This window comes from Canis lupus, chromosome 38 (genome assembly GCF_011100685.1).
Source record: "Canis lupus familiaris isolate Mischka breed German Shepherd chromosome 38, alternate assembly UU_Cfam_GSD_1.0, whole genome shotgun sequence".
Lineage (NCBI taxonomy): Eukaryota > Metazoa > Chordata > Mammalia > Carnivora > Canidae > Canis > Canis lupus.
Window position 1 is genome coordinate 6,331,715 of NC_049259.1, and position 19,460 is coordinate 6,351,174.

The 19,460-nt window shown below is 36.7% G+C and overlaps 1 pseudogene; it reads right to left on the minus strand.

The window, feature by feature from the left end:
• Positions 1-4,469: 4,469 nt before the first annotated feature.
• Positions 4,470-19,460, minus strand: part of LOC111094486 — a 33,851-nt pseudogene continuing 18,860 nt past the window's right edge.

A 19,460-nucleotide genomic window follows, 5' to 3' on the forward strand; every position in this document is an offset into this window, starting at 1 on the left:
AATAGCATCTCCAAAAACCCCTAGGCCTGAAGTCCAACTAAATGCTCATTAGCCCTCTCCTTTTCAATTTATCTTTACCCCCAAAGCTTATCAAAGTGTTTGTGGCTCAGTCTTCCAGATGCCAGGCCTTTCTTTTCCTAGAATATAGACCAGAAAAAAAATGTGGCAAAATAAAAAGCAGTTGAAGCTTCAGGACCTCAAACACCAGATGAGGCTTTCCTCATGTTGGCATTCCCCCAGGATTCTGTTCTGAGATTTTGATTCTTCTCTTTCACAAAGCTTTTTCTTGGTGTCTTAGGTTCCATCCTGCTCTCTCTCCACACTCCAACCCAATGGTTCTTAAGTTTTCATAAAACCTCAGAATCACTGTCCCCAGAAAAATGCACATAAAAGTCAATTTTTTTTAAGAGAGAGACAACCAAGAAACAGACTCAACTATAGAGAACTGATGGTGACCAGAGGGAAGGTAGGTGGGGCAATGGGTGAAACAGGTGATGGGGATGAAGGAGGGCACTTACCGTGCTGAGCACTGAGCAATGTATAGAATTGCTGAATCACTGTACTATACACCTGCAACTAATATAACACTGTATGTTAACTATACTGAAATTTTTTAAAAAATTAAAAAAAAAAAACAAAAAAGAATCAAAAATTTTTTAAGTTAATTTTTTCATACAAATCGTGAAGATTCAAGACTCACTGAAGCCCATATGTGTACTCTCTAGCTAAAAAGCTTCAACAATATAGATTGTCCTTCGATGAGCTTAACCCAGTGTCATAGCTTCGATCATCATCCAAGCCTATATTTCCAGCCCAGGTACCTGTCCTAAGTCCTACGACTCTATCTCCAATGACCCACTGGACATCTTAACTTAGATCTCACTTCAAATTCCAAAATTTCCTCCTCTTGTCTCCTCTATTCAATGAATAGAATCACCACCCATTCTGCTGCCCACACCAGAAGACAAGGAGTCATCCCTGACTTTCTCTTTTCTTCATTCTTTGCATACAATCTATTACCAACTGATTCTCAAAATCCACCCCTTCTTAAAATCCCAACTTTCCTCGTTTATAGCAGTAGCCTTCTAACTGCTCTGTCTGACTCCAGACTCATTACCTGCTGATCAGTCTGCATCCTAAACCATTTTAAAACTAAATATAATCATGTCTCCCCTCCCCCTAAAAATAACCTTTAATGTACCTGCAGTTGTTTTAAGATAAATTTAAAAGTCCCAGAGTGACTTTTTATAACCTCCCCCATATGCTTTCATAGTGACACTTACTGTTGCCTTAACATGTAATGTATTGTTTCTCTTCCCTACTACAATATTAACTACTCCCCAAAATAACTTTTATTTTAAATTACAAAAAAAATGTATTTTAGCCTTTGACACAGTGCAAGCAAGAATAAAAAGAATAATAGATGCTCTCTTTCCCCACTACTATAGAAGTTCACATTTAGAATACATAGAAATTGCACTTTTTCATATCTATCGATCAATCGATAGATAGATATCTTCTATGTCATGCAGGCATCCATACATTGTAGGCACTGAATAGTTGTCATTTAATAAATTGGTTAAGTCACATAGCATTACAGGATGAAGGCATTCTAAATCAGATGGATGATATGCATCCAGTCTATGCCCCTGTTATTCAAAGTGTGGTCTGTGAATCAGTCTGAGCATCACCCGGAAGCGACTACATTGAGAAACGCAGAATGTCAGCCCTCAATCAGACCTAGAGATTCACAAGATCCCAAGGGTACCAGAAAGTACATTTAAGTTTGAGGAGCACTCCCCTAAAGCACACTTCTGAGCAGCTGCCCTACTCACCCACAGTCATTCTACCTAAAAGACACCAATAGAAGCCATCTCCTAGTGACATAGGCAGATATAGTGAAAGAATATCCAAATATCAAAAATCATGTTGATTGGATTAGTTTATCTTAGTGGATACTAAACACAATGTTTTTGGTTTGTGTGCGATCATATCCTCTGATAACTGTACTTCAATTTGGGGATTTTCAGTGAAACCTGACCTTGACCATCACAGAGACTATGTGGCTCTAGTAGAAAGTAGAGCCACTTAAATCAGAGACTGTCAACTTTTGCTTACATCAAGGAAAGTGGCTTCTTTCCATTAAAACACTAGAAAGTTAACTATTAAATAATCAACACATTAGGTAGGACATGCTTCAGAGCAAAGCAACTATTAATATACGTGTTTTCTAATATGCAGGCAGTGAGGCAAGATAGAAAATATGGCAATCAAAAGTTTGTTTTTGGTTCCATCACTGTGCTAACCTAGATGATTTTTCCAACCCTCTGACCTAAAATATTCTCACCTGTAAAATGAGAATAAGACTCTCTACTTCATAAGGTCATTATGAAGATTTAGTGCCTGGCACACAAGACGCACTTGACAAAGGGTAATTGCTCAAAAATATGATTATTGTACTTAATATTCTCAGAATCTTCACTAGCTCCTTCAAAACATGTGCCTAGCCTCAGAGAACAGATTAATAAAACACAGAAGTTTAACCTGGGTGCCAACACTGTAAAGATTTTGATACCCACATCCTCTTCCCTCCCTTTCATGCTCTTTTCCTTGGTCTGTTTACTACATCCTATAAACATTTCCATTGTGATAGCACTGAGTTGTTATTGTGCTTATTTTTTTGTAGCATATCTTTCTCCTCCCTATATACAGCCCACTCTCTCAAATCAGGGGCTTAACACTTTTTCTCTGGAGGAACCTCCACATCCAACCAATTCCTGACACATACTGAGTAGTCAATAAATGATTGAAGAATAAGTTAATGAATAAACATCAAACCCTCCAGAAACTTCCTTTGCCAATGATCAATAGCTCCCTATTGCTCTGTCTTTGGTAGAAAATCATTACCAAGCTCTCAGCTTTTCTCCTGAGACGACCTCTTTGGAAAGTCTCTACCTTCTTCATCTACCCTCTCCACCTCTTTTCTCAGCCTCACCCCACCCTCCACACACTTAGTCCCTTTCTTCTAATTGAGGTATGATTGACATACATTATATTAGTTTCAGGTATAAAATATAACAATTCAATATTTGTATATTTTGTGAAATGATCACTGCAGTAAATGTAATTAAACATCTGTCACCATACATAGTTACAGAATTTTTTTTTTCTTTAATGGGAATTTTTAAGATTCATTCTCTCAGCAACTTTCAAGTATGCAATACAGTATTAATTATAGTTAGCATAAGGCCTTCATAGTCCATACATGTTGTTGCAAATGGCAATATTTCATTTCTTTATGGCTGAGTAATATTCCATTGTAAATATATACATATATATTTTCTCCATTTATCTGTTGATGGACACTTAGATTGTTTCCATATCTTGGCTATCGTAAATAATGCTGCAATGAACATGGGGGTGCAGATACATTTTCAAGGTTAGGTTTTTTTCTTCAGATAAATATGCTGAATCATATAGTAGTTCATTTTTTAGTTTTTTGAGGAACATTCATACTGATTTCCAAAGTCATCACACCAGTTTACATTACTACCAGCAGGGCATGAGGGTTCCCCTTTTCTGTACATCCTTGCCAACATTTATAATTTCTTGTAATTATTTATTTATTGATTTATTGATTTATTTATGAGAGAGAAAGTGAGAGAGCATGAGGATGGGGAAGGGCAGAGGCAGAGGGAGAAGCAGATTCCCTCATGTGTAGGGAGCCCAACACAGGGCTGGATCCCAGGACCCTGAGATCATGACGCTTAACCTACTGTGGGGTCCTTGTCTGGCTTTAGAATCAGGATAAACCTGGCCTTGTAAAATGAGTTTGTAAATATTCCCTCTGCTACTTTTTGAAAGAGTTTAAGATGGATTGGTATTAATTCTTCTTTGAATGTTTGCTAGAATTCACCATTGAAGCAGTCTGGCCCTGGACTTTGGTTTGTAGGGAGTTCTTAATGACTAATTCAATCTTTTTTACTAATAATTGGTCTTTTCAGATTTTGCATTTCTTCATGATTCAGTGTTAGACGGTTGCCCATTTCTAGGAATTTACCCATTTCTTCTAGGTTGTCAAATCTGCTGGTATATAATTATTCATAGTAGTTACTTATTATGATCCTTTCTATTTTATTGTATTAATTATAACATCTCCTCTTTGATTTCTGATTTTGAGCCTTCATTTTTCTTGATGAGCCAGGCTAGAGGTTTGTCAATTTTCATTTAGGTTTTCAAAGAACTGGCTCTTTGTTTAATTGGTCTTTTTTTTTCTTTATTTCATTTATTTCTGCTTTTATCTTTATTATTTCCTTCTTTCTACTAACATGGGGTTTTGTTTGTTCTTCTTTTCTAGTTTTCCTTTAAAAAAGAGAGAGACTTAATTCATTTTATTTTTTCTTGTGAGAAAACTATTTGATGGCCATGGATACTGCCTGGGTTCTCTGTACAGGGACTAGTATGGGTCTTTAGACATAGTCAATGAACTCTTGATAGGGAGATTTGGTGAACACGTATCTTTCCAGAGATCATGGGTGAGAATGCTGTAGGTGTCAGATATGGCATTAAAGGTGGACTTGGTGAAGTCACACAGGGTGGTAGAACAGCCCCTGGCCAAGGAATAGCAATCACTGATGCTGGCCATCTCAGGCACAGTTGCCTAGATGATAACAGTGCCCTGGCAGGGAGGACAGTGCAGGGCACCACCAGCACAGAGCCACAGAGGCAGGTCTCCTTGAAAGCAAACATATGGAACTTGCTGATCTTGTTCCCCAACATAGCATAGCAGCTTCCCTAAGTAGCATTGCTGCACAGGATTATGGAGAGTGTAGCCAGATGTTGGCATCACAGATGGCAATGGCTACCTCCTGGGAACACTTAACACTCAGAACAACATGGCCATTGAAATCCCTGACGGTGACGAATGCCTTGATCCTAGTCCACTGGCCAGCACAGGTCTGCTTTTACACAGGCATAATCCTTAAAGTCTCATCCTAGAGGGACACCCCAGGAAAAAGTCAATGATCTCAAATTCCTTAATGGGCAGGAAGAAGAGATAAATCTCCTCTGCAGACTTGATCTTCCCGTCCTTGACCAGGCAGCCCAGTTTGGTGATAGGGATCCACTCCTTGCCCTCAGCCTTAACTCTGAGAGCTCTGGGGCCTCTGCCTTAGCTCCATATGCTACTGCTGAAGCCTCTAGAAGCCACCACAGCCTCCCATCCAGGGTCCCCTAGAGACTCTGGGACCTCCTGCAGCCCTAGCATCATCCACCATTTGGTGTTTTCTCAGTTTTCCTTCTCTCCCTCTTTATTGCTCTTTCCTTCCTAAAGAGTCTTAATTCTTCAATTGCAAGGGGGAGCTGAGGCCATCTTTTGCTCAGGTATATCATTCAGCACAGTCTAGTCAGAAATAAAGCTAATAGAAGAAAATCTCTATATAGGGTTCCTTTTACCTGGTTTGCTCACCGTGGGTACCTGCTTCTTATTTGTAAGAGACATGAAATCCATCTAATTTGCTTAGTCTTCCATTAAGTAAAGCAGAAATTTGGGGGATTTCAGAGCTCTCTTTATTCTTTCTGTCTCCCTCTACTGCTGTCCCCACCTTATATGCCTATTCAACTGATCCCGAAATGGGGTTTAATTACTTAGTTAATAGCTTTCATGATATTTGTGCTTAAAAATTCACAAGGGAGAGAAAAAGAAGGTGATTATAAACATTAGGAATGGAAAATTTAAACAGAGTAAACCAGAATTTTGCCTTATGGGTGGTTTTATTGTTTCTGAGGCATGTGAAAAAAAAAATGAGCTCACAAAGGTTCCTCACTCATTGCTAAGAAATACCTGCAGGCCCTCAGGGAAGACCGCCTCTCCATGCGCTTCACTGAATGCTATTTTCAGTCTAATTTTTAAAAATTCCTGTGCTTTAATCTACCTATTTTCAAGTTGAATCTAATAAACCGTTTGGTAGTAGAAATAAGAGGCAGTCCTTAATTCAATCTTAATTCCCCAGAGATGTAAAAAAAAAAATTAAGTCAGGATCAGATGGAATTTAGTTCTTACTTTTTACAGGTCACGAGAAACAAATGAGCCACTCCTGAGATAGTTTCAGATTAGATTTAGAACACCAAAAATCTTTTATATTTCCAAGCATTTTGCTTAGTTACTTTTCTGGGCAAAATTTCAGGATCTTGTAGCATATTTAAAACTCCCATGATACCAATTTCATTTTCTTTTAGTTACTTAATAGACTTAAAAAAAAATTGATGCCAATTCTTAGTTGGCAGACTCTCCCTATCATTCCCAGCCAATTCTACATTTTCACATATTCTTGGGATTAGAGTAAAATTGCCAGATTTAGCAAATAAAAATGCAGAATGCCCAGTTAAATTAGAATTTCAGATAAGTAAATAATTTTTTGGTGGTAAGTATGTTCCATGCAATTTTTGGGTTATACTAAAAAATCATTCAGGTGACTTGAAACAACAGGAAATCTTCTCTCACAGTTCTGAAGAACAAAAGTCTGAATCAAATTGACTGTGGGGCCACAATCACTGCAAAGTCTTCAGGAGAGAATCCTTCCTTGCCTCTTTTCCAGCTTCTAGTGGCTCAGATGTTCCTTGCCTTATGGCTGCATGGCATAACTCCAATCTCTACCTCTTTTTCCACATCACATTCTCTGGTTTTTCAGATCTCTCTCTAGCTTTACCAGGACATTAGTCATTGGATTTAGGGCTTATTCAGTTAAGCTAAGATGATCTCATCTCGAGATCCTTAATTACATCTGTGAAGTCCCTTTTTCAAAGAAGGTAGCATTCACAGGATCCAGGTATTAAGACGAACATAACTTCTGGAGGCCCACCAGTCAATTTGCCACAGAGGAGAATGGCTAAAACTCCAAACACCATCTGAGGTTGATAAATCCATGGCTCAGGTGTAACATACAGTAAACCCAAGTCAGAAATGAAACCAATAGAGGTAAATCTGTATAAGGCTCTTTTTACCTAATTTCCCATTGTGAGCACCAAATTTTTATTTGGAAGAAGCCTATGAAATTCACCAATTCATTCAGCCACTCATTCAATAGACCATTTGTTAAACTCCTTTTATGTGTCAGTGTCCAAGAGTCAGAGGTAAATCAAAAAATCCTACGGAATATTTTCTGATGAGGAGACAACAGACCAATCAATAAGCAAATAAATAGGATTGTTATATACATTAATAAGTGCTATGAAGGAAATAAACAAGGGCCACCAAGGGCTTAAAAAGAAGAGTGATGAGATTTGGTTTACATATTTAGAATTCAGTGAGTACTATGTGAGAAATGACTTATTGAGGTAAGAGTGGAAGCAAGTAGACCAGTTAGGTTATTCTAGAAGGTCAGGCAAGGGGTGTATTGTTAGGAATATGGAAAATAATAGAAGTCAGACTATCAGAACTCACTTCCAGATTACATCCTGGTGATAGAAGACAGAAGAGGAAACGATGACACCAATGACAGGGCATACATTCTCCCAACTAGAAAAGAGATCACCAGCCTTTCTTGGACTTCACTATGATCATGTAAGTTCTGGACTTATAGAATGGAAGAGAAGGGAGTAACCTCTGAGTTATATCTGCAAAAAGAGAGTTTGCCTTTCATTTACTCTTTCATTCCTCTAGATGGCTAGGAAATGGGACACTAAAGGAGCTGCCTTTGACCTAGAGAAAAAAGTCACATGATGATGGCAGAGCCGTCCTACCATCCAGCATACTTGGACGGTCTCATTGATCAGGTTGTGCTACCTGCCCTGGACTGCCTGCTTACTTTATTCTGTAAATAATAAAGTGTGTGAGAGAGAAGTTAAGATTCTACCTCACTTAAACCTCCACACTTTCGAGGTGTAGTTACAGTAGCCCTGCTTATATTCTAATGCCCTATGAAATGGCTGCAAGAACCTTGTACAGGGCATTAAATATCACCTCGGGTGCAGAAGATTATAGGTGTTGACTGCTCAAATATTTTATACTAAATATTGTGTTGATTACACAAGGGCTTAACATTCAAGCTAAGATCTGTCAATTAGACATAGATATTTAACATACACCTAAGAATTTTGTTAAGATCCTGCATCTCAGAACTTACAAAATGAACTATAAAAAACTAATTACACCTAATGAAAAAAATTATACAAATTGTATTATTTTTTACACTTGTATACTGCATTTATTTTTTCTATATTCCTGGCTTAAAGTCTAACATGAAATGAATCCTTTTGGTTAACTTTAGCTGTATTCAGAGTATATACACTTTATAGTTATCTGTCTATGTCTAGGATTTTATTTTATTGAAAGTAAGTAAATTAGGGGCGCCTGGGTGGCTCAGTTGGTTAAGCATCCAACTCTTGGTTTCGACTCAGGTCATGATCTCAGGATCATGGGATTGAGCCCCATGTTGGGCTCCCCACTCAGCAGGAAGTTTGCTTCTCTCTCTCACTGTGCCCCCTCCTCTCTCCAAAGTAAATAAATAAATTTAAAAAAAAAAAAGAAGTAAATTAAACACACAAATAAATCTACTCCATCCCTGCTGTTAAGGGAGGAGAACCATAAGAATTTTCCCTTTGAATACAAGGAAAATCACAACGTTTAAGGTACATTCAGGGGCTTTTTAAATCTGTATTTTGGTTTTAGTTTACATTAGATTAAACTATATGTAATGTTCTCTCAAATATTTGTAATTATTAAATATAATAAAATTCATAAACATAATTATGGTATTTTAATTTAATTATGCAATCATCAAACTAAAAATGAACCCTTAGGTATCTTTTTCAAGGAAAATGTTCCTCAAGGAAAGTATCATGTTTATTTAAGTATCATGTTTAATTAATATTTGTTAAATATTACCACATATTTAAACAGTTGAAAAGGGCCCCTTGTGTTTTTTATCAAATCTTTACAATAATCCTAACTAAGATCATTCATCTTTTGTAAGATAAAAGCTTAAGGAGGTTACATGGATCACCCAAGTTCCACCCATCTAGCAAATAGAAAACCTGGCCTTATTCCAAGATGTAATTCCAAGTTCAGTGCTCTTAATACTCAACACCCTGACTGGTGTCTAGAAAGACCCAGCACCTTGCTAATGTAGATAATTTTTCATAAATTAAAGTAGGTAATGCTATGCAATTCCTGACTATATTTTCTATTTGTCAAAATCTTCTTAAATTATATACTAAGGAATTAAAAAAATATATATATATATATAAATAGCAAGAATAAAAATATAAATTATATCAGAACTTATAATATGTATAAATAGCAAAATAACCATATTTTCTTTTAATAATACCAAGCTTTATTTCACCCCTATTTTGGCCACTTGGAACTATCTTACTGCCATGATCCTGAGAATTATGATGCTCATAGACAAATACTTCCTTTCTTCCCATCTCTCTATACTACTTCTCCTATTAAACATCCTCCATATCTTCATTTAAGTCATTACTTCCTTTGGCTCCTTCCAGTTCTCTCAGATCAATCATCCCAATCTGTCTTACTTTTCTACCCAGCCTGGGTCTAACGGTGTTATTTTCATAGTACATAGTTAATTTACTGCCCCACTGGTTGTCTTTGATCTCATGACCCTCAGTAGGTCTCCATCTGCTAATTCCCATGGTTCACTTTTTGTGATCCAACTTTCAGAGGACCAATGTTATTGTAAAAAGTTACAAAGCTGTGACAATTTATTCACTATGAGTTTGTAGTATCTAATCTTAGCTGGGGCCTTCATACTCTTCGTTTGGCTTATTTGACAAAACAATAAACATTTGTTGAGTATTTTCATGATGCCAACTATCATGCTGTGATTTTATGATACAAAATTAATAAACTCCCTGTTCTGGAAGACTTCATAGTTTCATGGACTTACCTAAAAATTATTTGAAAACTTCTCTACTTTCAAGCCTCCTCCTCACTTCCATTACATATCTTAGTTCTCATTATACCCAAAAGAATGACATTATTAACCTGAATATCTTCAAAACCTTTCCATTTCATCCTGAATTTATGTATTGGTCAGGGTTCTTCAGAGAAACAGAACTAGTAGGATGTATATACATTGTTAGAGGAGGTCATTTAGAGGGCATGATTGTCAGTTGACCCACAAGCTGAACCTGAGCAATCCGAGGCTCCTTATCTACCCTTTTCATTCTGGGAATGTACTTTCCACTCAGTGTTCCTGCACTAGGAGCCATATCAAGAATGCAGTCTTGAGAGAACAATGTGTTATTGAGACCATCTGCACTCAATACATGACTGAACCTGATAAGCCTTCTGTATACATTCTTAAGATTCTAGCAGGTGGGTGAGATCTACTTGTTTTATGGCCTCCTGAGATAAGTCTCATATCTAAGTCCCCTTGCTTAATAAAATGCCAATCTGGAGTGGTCTCTTTCTTAAGTCTCTCCTTGCCCTCTGTGTGCAGGAGCTAGTTTCAGATTTCATCCAGGGGACTTCTGAGATTGCAAACCAACATATATAGAGAAAAAAAGATTTATTTTAGGGAATTGGTTCACACAATTGTGGGACTGGAAAATTCAATAGGGTGGAGGCTGGGGGAAGAGTTAATGTTGCAGTCCAAGTTCAAAAGCCATCTGTACGCAGAATTCCTTTTTTCCTCAAGAATCTCAGATTTTGTTCTTAGGGCCTGCAACTGATTGGATGAGGCCCACACACTTCATGGAAAATCATGTTTTACCCAGAATCCACTAATTTAAATGTAAATCACATCTAAAACAATACTTGCATAGCAAAACCTAGACTGGTGTTTAACCAAACAATCATGTATCATTGACTATCCAAGTTGACACATAAAATTAACCATCACATTCTGTATATTTATAATTCTTTCTTAGCTCATTTTAGTTTCTCAAGAGGTATTCTGCTGCTCTGCTATTGCTAACCCCTCCACATGAGCTCCTGAATTTTCTCCTTCAACCTTCCTCCAAGAATTTTTAACAATTATTCCTGCTCTTTTCTATCATCAATCTCTCCATCTTCACTGGCTCTTCTTCTAGGTAAACATGCTCAAATCTACTCTAGCTTTCAAGAATCTTTCCTCATTCTGACCCATTCTTTGGTCTTCTTAACATGATTAAATTTCTTGTAGAATTACTCAATCTGCATTTGTTGCTTTTACTTATCACTCATTCAGTCCTCCTTACTTGAAGCTCTCTGACTTCCATTCCCATGACTTTTGGAATCTGCTACCTCTTCCCATTAGGCTGCTTTCAAGCCATTTTTTTTTTTTTTTTTTCAGAAATGCAATTCTATGTCCTGATTCTCCACCTCAACCTGTCTCCAAGTCTCACCACAAGGTCAATCAGGGGACTTTCTGCATGGAAGGGGAAGAATAGGAAACAGATAAATGACTCAGAACTTGAAACCCAACAAAGCTTGATAATATTGCACTAAGTAGCACCATTTTTACTAAATAATACTTGAGTTCAGGAAGAGAAGCAATCTTTCAGTCACTGAGTTAAACTTTCAAAGAGATTACAGAATATAAATTTTTTAGAATTACTTACAAATTGTAGCTATGACAAGTTGAGTATCTCTGCATATGAAGTTTCTCCAAAGCATAATTATAGATGATTGATTACCAGCTGAGCATCTGTATCTGATAATGGAGAGAGTTGATTCAGACTAATGGAAATCTACCCAGAAAACACCTTGCTTAGAAATATTCTTGGGGCACCTTTCTGGCTCAGAGGAGCATGTGACTCTTGATTTCGGGGCAGTGAGTTTGAGCTCCATGTTGGGTGCAGAGTTTACTTAAAAATAAAACCTTAAAAAAAGAGAAGTATTCCTAACTAATGTGTTATCATCCTAACCATAACAGAAATACATGAACAACAGTATCTTGGTGAATAAGCATATTACTACTGAAATCTGTAAATATTGGAAAACAGAAAAAGAAAACAGCTCTTGCTTTTCTGATAGACATGAGATCACAAATGTTAAGGAAAAGGCTGGCTTACATAGGAAGATTCAAGAATTGCTGAAATTTCCAGAGATACTGTTAATTTTCTCTCAGTTTAGAACTGAGTAAGGTAATCAAAATGAGAAAAACTCATCCTCAGGTTGTTCAAGAAAGGGGAACTAGTAGATGAGATAACTTGATAGTGGAAAATAAGTGTCCCTTAAGCTAAGAGATATCCAAATTAGTTTCGGAAGTAAGGCAAAGGATATTTATGAATGCTTCGGCAAAATGAAACCATCTTACTCAACCCATTCTGTTTCAGGGGATGTGGCTTGAAATAGCTAGATCTTTGCAAATGAATAATTTATGAAAGCTCCAGTAGCCTTTGAATAACATAATTTAAACTAAAGTTGTTACTGAATAAAAGGTAAAAGAGGAACTCACTTCAAATTCCTTTAATTTCAACATGGATTATCACATAGTTTTGATTTAAGATAATATAATAACCATTTTAGTTTATTGCACCAGCCTCAGATAAATCCCTGCTTATGCAACAGCCAAAGTACTGAAAAGAAGTTAGAATTCATAGGCACGTAGCTTCAACAAACTAATCTAAGCCAAGTCCTGGTTTAAATCCTGGTTTATAAAATTAGTTTTATTATACATTGGTGCTTTTCTTCTATTTTTTTTTAAAGATTTTATTTATTTATTTTGAGAGTGTGTGTGTGTGCACGCACGTGCAAGTGGCGGCGGGGAGCAGAGATAGAGGAAGAGAGAGAATCTCAAGCAGACTCCATACTAAGTGCAGAGCCACATGAGGGGCTAGACCCCACAACCATGAGATCATGGCCTGAGCCGAAACCGAGAGTCAGATACAACCAACTGAGCCATCCAGGCACCTTGGTGCGTTTTTTTCTAAAACACATTCAGATTCCAGATTTTAAAGAAAACGAGAAAGACTTAATTACAAACAAGACCTAAACCTGACAAACCATGCAAAAAGCCAGGAGACTATCATTTTGTGTGTGTGTGTGTTAAAAAGAACCTGTTTTAAGTCACTTACATTCTTATTTAAAAGTTTATATTCTAATTAACTATACTGGAGTTACATAAATACATTATTGTTGATTTCAAATTTTCTACTAACAGGCCTATGTCTCAGAAATAAATAAAACAGAGCTGGACTAAATAAAGTAGCCTTTCTACTCTCTGATAAAAAAAAAAAAAAAGAATCATGTCCCAAATAATACAATAATTAGTCAGCTGTTTAGTACTTCCACAGCCCTATTGCTAAATGCATTTAAGTATCTCATGCTTAACACCTCACACACCTCACATGGGTTTAAGCATTTTGTTTTGCATCAGTGCTATCTGTACCCATCAAACATATTTATATTATTATACATAAGATACCATATAAAATTAATTTGTGTGCATGTATATTTACCTACCTAGATTATTTAAACCTTGAAGTACAGATTATTTTATCACTTTCTCCCTAGTACATAGCAGATTGTAGACTCAAAATCATTTGTGAAGGGCTATTCCTATATTTGAAGGATAGGGAAGGGATAGTAAAGGAAATGAGAACTGGAATAAAGTTCCTGAGGAAGGTAGAGGTAGCCAATGTACATGTGAATAATAAAAAAATCATTTCTAAACCTCTACTAGTTGTTAGTGGTTGTCTTTGTACTGTTTTTTTTTTGTTTTTGTTTTTGTTTTTGTTTTTTATTGTGTACTCCTTACACACTAAGGTTAATGCTGGGTTTCTTTTTTTTTAATTGGTTTATCCCCCAACTTTATTTAGGTATAACTGACAGATGAAAATTGTATATGTTGAAGGTATACAACTTGATGTTTTAATGTATGTATATATTGTGAAATGATCACAACAATTCACTATTAACAAAAGCTAGTTTTCCAAAAGCTAACACGTGGTGTGTATATATACAGACATATGCCATCTTCTTTATCCATTTATTTGTTGATGGACATTTAGGTTGTTTCCATATCTTGGCTATTGTAAATAAGGCTGCAATGAACATGGGAGTACCGATATCACTTCAAGATCCTGTTTTCATTTCTTTTGAATATATATTCAGAAGTGGGATCAAAATAATATGGTACTGACATAAAAACAGACATATAGACCAAAAGAACAGACTAAGAAAATAAAAAATGAATTCAACCATTTACAGTCACCAAACTTTGATAAGGGTTTCAAGAGCAAACAATAGGGAAAGGATGATCCCTTCAGTCAATGTTGGGAAAACTGGATAACCACATGCAGAAGAATGAAAGTGGACTCTTATACGTATACAAAAATCAACTCAAAATGGATTAAAAACTTAAATGTAAAAACAAAACAAAGCAAAAAACCCTTAAATGTAAGCCATAAGGTTTACTAGAAGAAAACCTTAAGCCATAAAACTACTAGAAGAAAATAGAGAAAAAGCTTCTGGACATTGGTCATGGCAATGAATTTTTGGATATGACACCAAAACCACAGGCAACAAAAGCAAAAACAGACGAGTAGGATTACACCAAGCCAAATGCCTCTATTCAGCAAAAGAAACAATCGATAGACTGAAAAAGCAACCTATGGAATGGGAGAAAATATTTGCAAACCATATATCTGATAAGGGTTTAATATCAAGATATATAAGGAACTCAAACAACTCAGCAACAGAAAAACAAATGACCTGATTAAAACAAATAAGCAAAAGATCCAAATAGACATTTCTCTAAAGAAAACATACAAATGACCAACAGACACATGAAAAGATGCTCAACATCACTTACCACCAGAGAAATGCAAATCAAAACCACAATGTGGTATCACCTCACACCTGTCAGAGTTGCTTTTATCAAAAAGGCAACAGATAAAAAGTATTGTCAAGCATGTGGAAAAAAGAGAGTACCTCCATACCTGATGAGAATGTAAACTGGTGTATGGAAAACAATATGAACATTCCTCAAAAAATTAAAAATAAAACAATTCTATGTTAGTAGTGGGTTTAAGACTAGGCATCCACTTATCCCTCAAAACTTCTAAACTCAGTTTCAATCTAGCCATCAGTACTGGGAATGCCACCAGGTTTTGTCCCAGTCCCGTCCTATCTGATTGGGCCACTTCCCCATGCACAGCTTCATGTCGATGTTAATTACCAATGCACAATCCATAACCTGTGGCCACATTATTTTAGCAGAGGTTCCCCCCAGGGATCCCAAATAAATACAAACAGTGGCTCCAACGATCCTCCATGAAACTTTCTTCTCTTCGTTATTCAGACTTTTTTTTTTTAGAAAAAAAAAAGCCAACCTGATAGAATAGGAAATAAATCCTGGGAAAGAAGGAGAACAAAGCCCATTTTAAAGCTAGGCTTTTTGTCTAGGCCTTTGGTACAAACCTCTATTCAGACCTCTTGCAAACTTGGGAGTCTCCCCTTTTTCAGTTGTAGGTAAGAACTACAAAGGTGAGGCCCTTATAATGGAGGGAAGAAAAGCCTGGACAGGCCTCCATTCCACTAGAATTCAGACACAGAAGCTCTTAAGTGAAAGAATCTGGAAATTAAAACCTTGGCCTATTATACACCCAAAGAATGTAATCTCGTCAACCCACACTGCCTCTCTAAGGGCTTGATTTCGTCGGCTTTCCACTTCCACACCTTCTAATTGTGGAATTTCCTCTCATTTTAATTCTCCTCAGGGCCAAACTCTGATTAAACCAACACATATGGTTTCTAGGATTTTGAAACTGAGCTCCCTCAGCAAGAAGCTACTGATAGCGTAAACCAGTCCGCCCTCTCCATCTCTCCTTGCCCGAAATAGATAGGGCAGTGCCCCGGCAGGCAATTCACTGACGAGGGCTCCCTTGCATTTTCCCTCCTGTGCCAGGAAACAAGACGAAAATCTTCTGGCAACTACAGGCTGGATATCAATTTACTACTGGCTCAGCACATTCCACGTTAACGGTAACTCGCGTTTTAGAGATGAGTACGGTGTTAACGTATTATTTACATCTCAAAGATAACCTTTCTTTTGAAAACTTAATTGAAACTTTTCATGTTTTTTAAAGAAAAAGCACTGATTGCTGCTTATGTAGGATTTACAGACAGTACCCTTTTCCAATGATTCCAGACATTGCCCCCCTAATGTCTCAGACAAATGGCAGCTGGCAGGAAGGCATAATAATGTGGACCCTTGCACGTGCATACTAGTAGCAGAGCCACTCACACTGGCACTTGCTTCTTCCCTAGTCACTTGAACACATGGGCTTTTCCCCACCTCTCCCTTTCTCCTCAGAAGCTTGAAGCTCACAAAACTATTTGTCTTTTGCTTCCTACATTATCTCTGTGTCACTTGGTAGTTTTTGCAAGTCTGAAGCTTTTCCATGACTAAGAAGAGAGGTAAGGATATTTCAGCTATCTTTTTAACTTTTATGAAGCTATATCTCTACATGTTCATCTGCATATTCACTCATTGTCCTTTACTGAGCACCTGCACACCATACGTCAGGCACTGTTCTAGGCCCTGGGATATCATTTGGAAGAAGAAAGACAAGGTCCTTGTTCTCTGCTCTGACGAAGTTTCTGTTCCAGAAGGAAAGTTCACAGTCACTTTGTGTAGTTTAAGTTCTAGAAAGAAAATAAATTAGGGAATGTGATGGAGCATGACTGGGGGCCAGTTTTGTAGATTAAGAGTTGATATCAGAATGACAAAATGAGCTAGAAATGACAAGATTGGGAGAAAACTGGGACGTCTGGGTGGCTCAGGGTTGAACATCTGTCTTCAGCTCAGGGCGTGATCTTTGAGTCCTGGGATCGAGTCCCACATCAGGCTCCCTGCATGGAGCCTGCTTCTCTTTCTGCCTGTGTCTCTACCTCTCTCTCTCTCTGTCTATCATGAGTAAATAAATAAAATCTTTAAAAAAAAGATTGGGAGAAAACTTGCACAGATGGTACAGCAAGTTCAACGGGCCCCAAGTTCAGGTGTGACCACGGCCTAGTTATTGAAAAGGAAGAACATCATTGTGGCTGGAGGTTAGTGAGAATTGCAGAACAAGGTCAGGTGGGAAAGGAGCAGAACTTCTAGAAGCCCTTAAAACCACAATAAAGAGTTCAGATTGTATTCTAATGGTAGAGGGAAGGCATTCTCAAGTGGTTTAGGATTTTTTAAGTAGCACTTTTGCTGCTGTGTGGAGAACAGATGATAGAGGGCAAGAATGGAAACAGAGAAACAATTGATTTGGAGGCAATTGAAGACGTCCACATGAGAGACAATGATAGCTGGTCCAAGTGAAAAATGGAAAGGTGAAAAAAAGGAGACAGATTTGAAAAAAAAAAACATTTTTTAAAAGCATTTTTTTAAGGGATAGCTATCTGAACTTACTGCTAGATTTTCCACATAAAGGGAAGGAAAAAAAGAAATCAAGTAGCCATTTACTTGAAATGATTAAAATATGGATTTGACTTCAAACAGATTTGGTTTGAGAAATTAGGAGGTATATCATGGACATGGTAAATACGAGAGTCCTATCACAGACAGTCAAGTGGAAGAGTTAAGTAGACAGGTGAACACTCAGGTATGGATTTCCCAACAACGGTTAGTATTTTCTGCAAAGTCAAAATAGGGTAGTATTTCACTGTGGAAGGTATCTGCCTTGGGTGATTCGTTTATCCATTTATTCAACCAACATTTAACATCTGCTGTGTACTTAACACTCTCTGGGTTGATAAAATGAATATTCCTTCTCATAAAAATTACCATCTAATGGGAGGACACAATTAACAAACAAGAAAGTACTAGATAGTGATAAATGTCGTAATTAAAATAAATCTGTGGCAACACACATGATGATGACTTTATAAGCATGTTCCTTTATGTGAATAAACCTTAATTATTGGCATATATGTTTGAGGGGGTGTGTGGAAGAAAGATTAATATGTTGGCAATAAAAGAATCAGGCAATCTGTTAAGTTATCTGGAGAAGCATTTCAGGTGAAACACAGATGCTCAAAATTCAGAAAGAACTTAGAAATGTATTTACAAGTAAAAGAGGTAAAAAGAAAAAGACATTTGGTAACAATCTAAATTCAGCCTAACAAGATTATCAGAGTTCTTTTTCAAGTAAGACTTTATGGCTTTCCATCTCTTCAGCTCCTTTTATGCTTCTAGAGGAAAAAACTAAAACAATAAAACATTTTTATCTGCTTCTAAACCTGATTCTATGTGAAAATACCCAGAGGGTATTTCTATTCTTTTTTGCCTTAAAATTCACTGATATTGCTTCTCTCTAGTTTACTTCTCTTGATCCTTGATGTTCAATTTCCTTCTCCGTGACTAGTGGTATCAAGTTATCTCTATCCCTGAGAGAAGGGACAAAGGTCAACACTAAAATAGTTGAATCTGTGAGTGAGAGAAGTCATAAAAGGTCTCAAGCCAACCTTTGCAGCTGTTTTTCCAAAGTCAACGAAGAAAGTGAGAGGAAAACTAATAATATGGAAGCTGATACAAATCTGATCCTAACATTTTATCTACCTCAGGAAGAACTAAATAACCAGGTATTGGAATACTGGGACTCTGAAATCACAGTTTTAGAATAAGCTTAATATAGAAGAGTAATATTCTAAAGACTATAACAAAGAAAGCTTTACTGTGATATTTCCTATCTGATTTGTGGCAATAATGCTGTTACAACAAATAAAAAATTTTCATATCAAAAAAAGCCTAATAAATGACTATTCTCTTCCAAAGTGCATTTGCAAACCACCCTTTATCTCAGCCCTATGGATTCTATGCAATGAATTAAGAAATAAAACTCCTCTGACCTTACTAATCCTCTACGATTCTCCCTCCTGGTAAAACACTAGCAACAAATCCCCAGTCTGCCTAAAAATACAAAATACAGTTTAACTCTCAAAACAAAGTTACTGAAAATGATCTTTCTGGTCAAAAATTAAAGTGCAGTGACACAGCTTCTCTTCTAATTTCTAGCACTAAATCTTTCCTTATAAAACTATAATGCAGTACATCCCCTCTTGGGATGATTTCCCATAGATAATCCAAATAGACACATTTATTTAAAAAAAATAAGATCTGGAACATTATAACAGAAACTGTTCTCATAACTTGATGGAAATGAAGTGATAACGAAAGAGTTTATAAAACTCTAATAATACTCCACTTAATTAAGATCATGTCTCTGTAAAATAAAATTTACACTCACGGGTATATATCAGTATTTTCACTTCCAAGATTATATTCTATTAAAAGTCAACTAGATATTTTCTCTACAAGATCTCCACAAATTTTCTCCATTTTCCTAACACTCTCAGACTCAATGAGAAAATAAGAAGTATTCTTTCTACCAAATATTTGTCCCTTGGCAAACATCTCAGTATTTCTCATTTCTCAGCTGTACCTCCTAAAATGGCAATGTTCTTTTATTTACTTCTGGGCTAAGTATACCAGCCTTAAAAGAACACCAAAGCATTGCTC